The sequence below is a fragment of the Copidosoma floridanum genome, unplaced genomic scaffold (genome assembly GCF_036245765.1).
Source record: "Copidosoma floridanum isolate Cflo_tuat_1 unplaced genomic scaffold, Cflo_Japanese_pri ptg000025l, whole genome shotgun sequence".
NCBI classification, from domain to species: domain Eukaryota; kingdom Metazoa; phylum Arthropoda; class Insecta; order Hymenoptera; family Encyrtidae; genus Copidosoma; species Copidosoma floridanum.
Window position 1 is genome coordinate 779,614 of NW_028321902.1, and position 6,532 is coordinate 786,145.

The window sequence follows — 6,532 nt, forward strand, 5'->3', positions numbered from 1 at the left end:
AGTTATTGTGATTACTTTTATCCAGTGAGCATACCACACTTCTACAGAAAAACACAATGTCTTTGGGTAATAAAATTGGGTCACAAAGTACAACGCTTATTATATTGACTACTTTTACTGATTATATTTTGTATTTCTCTTACTGAGACTATTGCTTAACTCATTTAAAAATTTTCTTCATCCATGACGGACTTTATTTCATAGAATGCTTGTACTAACTTTAATATTATACATGCGTAAGGTTGTTATTTACGTGGCTATTTTTAATGGGCTACAAAGCATGTAGTGGTTGTGTCAGTAATTGAATCATGTTTGAGATGTTTTTTTTTGTGCTCTCATAACTAGTTGAGCATATTTTTTTTCGTTTACTAATTCGAGACTTGTGTATTTGTTTCATACTCGTAGTTTTGTAGATTAAATTTTGAATTAGAAATTTGCTGGTTTTTTGTTATTACTGCTGGTACAAACATGTATTTGGATTTGCTCAATTATTTCGGCGATTTATAGTTGATGACTACGGTAGATCTTTCGTAATCATACCGCAGGTGTATTTGCTTAGGATTTTTCAGCTTTTTTTATGAAACTGATACATTTTGCTTTCGTGAATACTTAGTTATTTTTTTTCTTAGAAATACGTTACATGTGTGTCAATGTATATTTTTCATTTATCGTTTAGTTTTATTTTAGTCTCGTTTTATAAACCATAGTTTTGTTTCAGAACTTTCAGTGTAAATATAATTATCCGTCTTATAATCGGTTAAGCCAAATTATACATTTTTTGTCTCTGATCGCGAAACTAGACCATTCTGTCCAACTTTTTTTGCTGTTAAGTTTATTAGTAGATGAAATTAGGATTTTCCATAAAAAAAATAATTATTGGATTGCAGTTGAATACCCTATTAATCAAAATTTCTAAATGTAAGTTTATTTCTCATTGATTTAACTTGAAGAGTCATGATAATAATCTCTTTTAGATTTGCACATGTTACATATCTGTTCAAACATACTTGTCTCAAGCAGTTTAATAAAATGTATTAGCATAGGTGGAGCCTGCTAGTAAAAGAAATATCAATGTATTTGACGAAGAATCGACTGTTTTTATTTGTAGTTAAATTTGGTGAAGTGAATTAAGGTGTAATACTAAATGAGGATGGGTAATGGAAATTACAAATCTGTATTAAACAATAAGATTAAATGTAGTTGTATTTGTAATGAGAGCCTTAAAATTCAATCATCTTTTTAGGTTATAATTACAATTATGATTCTAATAAAGTTATCGTTCACCGAGCTAATGTCGGTAAGGATTTTTGTGACTTGCTACTGCAAGAGTAGTTTGCTATATTATCGACTGTATGGTCAATATTAAAATTTTAATTAGTGTTGAACAAAAAGTTTTGTTTGATACTTACTTTTTAATATTTACTTGAAACCACATTATGTATGGAAAAAAAAAAAAAAAAGCGAACAGCTAGACAAAAGGCTTAAACCAAAAGGCAAAACACAAGGCATTGTGCGAGTTTTTAACTCTGACCACGCCGCCGACTATGTGTTCGAGCCGGTGAATTTCTTCAAGCCTAAGTATACCATGTAACCGTACCACGTAGTGCATTAAAAAAAAAAATCTCTTACCTAAACGAAAATAATAATCATAATCGTAGAAATTTAATTAAATTTTTTTTAATATCCAATATGAGCACTATTACTTCGGTTTTTGGCTATTTGTGTGAATCGAGGTGTGAATTATCAATGTCCAGACCATAACAATCACATTTTGAATTGGAATATGTATTCTGCAAAATGTAACACAGGATTTAAAATTTTCCGCGACCATACACAAATCTAAAACATAAGGTGTGGCCAAAAATACTGATTTTTTGACCTGCTTAAGTACTTCCTTCATTTTTCAGAGCATCAAAATAGTTTTTAAAGAATATACAAAATATCGAAAGTTTGTATTTTTTGAGATCTACAACTGTAGTATTCACAACTTGATGTAATTATGTCAACTCTTTGCTATACTCTCCAGAAATAAATTTTCAAATTATTTTCTAATATTTATTGCCTTTACGTATACATCAGGATTGTAATTTGAATAAAAGTAAAAGATATAAAGAAGCTACACTTCAATGAGACTTGCATTTTTCCTTACTATCTATACAGTAACACACACCATTAGTACAAACTAAAAAATATAGCAAAAAAATGGTTAAATTAACGTTGTTCAATGTTTCTTAATTTTTTAAACATGAAGATGGTTCTAAAAAAAACGAACTTTAATTTATCAAAATTGTACATTCCTGGGGCTGGTAACACTTTTCCCTTCGACGAAATTTTTAAACTGTCTGGTTTCGGTATGAACAGGAAACTACAAACCAAATCTAAGCACCATCTTTTCAGATAGTTGATTCACATGTCTTTATAAATGGCGGTTACATTTTTTACTCTGGCAAAAATACAGGGCACTTGTGTGAATCAGTCGTGCCTAAAAACGTGAGGTAATTCTTTTTATCTATTTAATGTATATTTCTTATGTAGTACTTGGCTAAATCATTATTGGTAAGTAACTTTTTTATGTATGAGTATAAGACAATATAGAACTACGAGTGCCATACAAACTGTATATGTTGCGCCTAAAAAACGAGAAAAAACTTGACCGATTTTGAATTGCTATCCGACAACTTTGTGAGGCTGACGATGTATCAAGAAAAAAAAAATTTATTGTCACTATTCGATGTAACACGTCTTTGTGTGAGATATCGAGGAAAAAATTATTCATGATGTACTACCAACATATGTCGCTACTTTTATAAATAAATCAATATATGTTTCTTAAAAGTTTTAATTTAGAAAATTTTACTAAAATATAAGAACCAGAAAGAGCTTAACCTATAAAATATTTCGCAAATAATACATCTAACGTGCAAAATTTAAAAAAGCATGCGTCAAGGCTTGTTTTTCCCAACCAGCTGGAGAGAAGTTTTTTTTTTTAATTTAACTACACCAAATAAATCAGGACCATATTTCCTTAAAAAAAAAGAATTCATATACCATGTTTTTATTACCCACTGATAATGTCACACCTGTGGTGTTCCTCAGTTGGGCCATACGCGTTTAACGTCAATTTGTATGCTTATTAATTCGCTTAATATGCGTAAAAAAAAAGAATTTAATGCCAAGGAAATTGATAAACATTCTCTTAAAGTAAAAATAAAAGAAAAAAAAACAAAAGTCGGCAGGAGTTAGGTCCAGGTGTCTACGGATAGACACAAGGACGACTAACTCCTGCACCTTCAAGCTGGTCAAGACGACAGAGAAACAGTTAACCGGTCCTCGAAACGAACACATCACGGGCGAAACGAAGAGCACCGATCGGTCACCCATCCAAGTACTAACCGCAGCAAATGATGCTTCACTCCGGAGACCGGCGGAACTGCATTTCTATAATCGAGCCACCGAGAAGGTATTTGTTCGCTGATATTTTTGAAAGTAACAACGCCTTGGCTATGCGTTGACGAAGCCTCTGTTTTTCTCTCTTCCCCCCCCTCCCACATCGTTTCTATCGTTATCTCTTCGGTTTGTCATCGATAATTAGATGTACACTGGCCGGACATTGATTCGTTACGCGCGAAATTTAAAAAGTTTTAGAAAATTTTCAGCACCGCTGTCCCGTAAATACTATCATATATTGTATTATTTGTACTTACTACATACCTGTGCATGTAACGGTATAAGTAGGATTATGTAAACCTTTGTTATTTTTTTTAGCATGACGATTCGTCCAGAGTATTTCACAGTTTTCCTAGTACAAAAACAAACAAATATTTAGAGTGAGCTAGAGCATGGTCACGGATTTAGAGATATATCAAAGGAATGTTTTTCTCTCTCGCATTGTCTCTCCATTTATAATTTCGAATAATAGATGCAACAGAAAACTGCGTGGAATGTCACTGTACTGACAATGCACGAAAAACTTTTAAAATAATTTTTTTTTTTTCTTTAACATGTAGTCGTGATTAAAAATTTCGAAAATTTAAAAAAAAACAAAAAAAAACAAAAAAAAGTATAATAATGTCATAAATCATGGTACATATGTATAATGAAACGGTACTTGAATTGTTTGTTTTTCAATTACATCATAAAACTGAAGTAGGTAAAGTAAATCATTATATTATGTAGCTTCTACATATTTCGAGACGTATCATGTCTTCCGAAATGCACGCAACATAATGAAAATACACATTTTTACGTGACACTTCTTAAATGTCATACATTATTTTTTCATGTCTTTTTGTTTTTAATGTATTAATTGGATCAGTCTTAATTAGATACATTTTTATAAAAATGTTGTATATTTATCTGGACGTTCACACTAATTAAGTATAATTTTTATTATTTTTAACAGTATAGGAAATATTTTTACTCGTTACATGTATTGTACTTGGTAATATTATTTGACAAAACGTCATTTATACAGATCCTAGAGCAATTCAACGTTGCAACTTAAGATGTTTTCTACAAGAGCATAGTAGGTGTTAAATACATAATTAATTTCTCGTAAATCATAAAACGCACGTACATAAAATTTTGATATGCTACTCTGAATGAAATTTTTGATTCGCATAAATTATTGAAGGGGCTCTAGTTTCTTTATTTGTGTAATATAAACTATTTTGAAACCATCAACTAAAATATGAAACCAACATGCACACATACGTACACGTAGGATGTATACACCGTGTAGTAGAGCAAGACACGAGTTCTGTATGTAAGTGAATTTTTTTTACAAAAAAGATAAAAATGTCATAGACGAGAAAAATGTTTCTTTATTGGACTACTACTCTTAGTTACACTTAGGCTTGAGTAACGTTGCTTTTAGTATTAATTATATTAGCATTCGTGTACACATAAAATTTTGAAAATTGAAAAAAAAAAATTAAACCTGATACGTTGCTCGAAAATATGTTTGTTCTGAAAAAGCTAATTTCCTTCAAAAATTACGAAACACAAACTAATTATTATTAACGGATGGCGAGTAAAGCGTAAAGGAGGAAGCCTTTTAGTAAAAAAAAATACTAATGTATTTGATGAAGAATTTGATTTTTTGTTTCGATTTGTTTGTAGTTTACATGCAGTTTTACTTAATATGAGAAAAGTTTTAATTAACGATGGATAAGAAAAATAGAACATCTGTTTCAAATAGTTTGATAAAACGTATTTGTGTGGGCGGAGGCTCCTATAGTAACTAAAAATGCTAATGTATTTTACGAACAATATACTGTTTTTTTGTTTGTTTTATCTTAAGTTTATGTGAACTTTTATTTAAATTTATTTAAAATGAAATAAGTTTTAATGAACCAAGACGGTTGAGGGCAATTACAAATTTGTCTCAAAGAGTTTTATAAAATGTAATTGTATAAGTCATAAGTTACCTGAAATACAATTATAATTTAAAGAAAGTATTCTATAAAAAGGCAAGCACTAAGAAAGTAATTTTTAGGAAATTGTAATTTCTGTTCACTGGAGGCGGTCTTATTTTGTAAATTATATTGTATTATTTGAGTAGATGATACTCTGTTCTTTAATTGCTTCAAATTCAAATGAGAATTGAAGAAACGAGTTATATGGTTTTTAAGTATATCTCATGAAGTGTGATATTATAAATGTGGTGTAGAAAGGGAGAGAGTCCGCGAGATTCATCGATATCGTTTAATTGTGAACTACTACGGCAACGGTAGTGTTCTATATTATTGACTGTATGGTCATAATCGTAAACAATATTGTATTAATACCTATGCATATAATGGTTTAGGTACTGATGATGGAAATCTTCGTTATTTATTGAGCATGGCCATTATTCCAGAGTACTTCACAGTTTTACTTGGGCAAAAATATGCAAATATACAGAGTGAGAGGATGATTACGGATTTAGGGAGACAATGGAATGCGAGATGAAACGTTTATCTCTCTCGCATTGTCCCTCCATTATTTTATGATTTTAAAGAAGGTATAAGTGACAGAAAACTGTAGAATGTGACTACTCATAATGGAATGTACAGCAGAAAAACTTGAATTAGTAATCATTATTTTTTAAACATGTAATTACAATTAAAAATTCAAATATTTTATTTAAAAAAAAACAAATAAATAAATAAATAAACAATGTCATAGAAACATGGTACATAGGTATAATACAATGGTCACTTTCAAATAAATTGCATTGTTTGCTTTTCAATTACATTGTAAAAATGAAGTAGCTCATTAAAGTACAAAATTAAATAGCTTCTGCATGTTTCGAGACGTATCATGTCTTCTGAAATACACGTAACTTAATGAAAATACATATTTCAGCGTGACTCTTCAAAAATGTTATGCAGAAAGTTCTTGTATTATTTTTAATGTATCAATTGGACTAGTCATAGTTAGATAAATTTTTCATAAAAATATTGTACATTTATCAGAATGTTACATTAATTAAATAAAATCTTTATCATTTTTAACAGCATAGAAAATGTTTTTACTTGATACATGTATA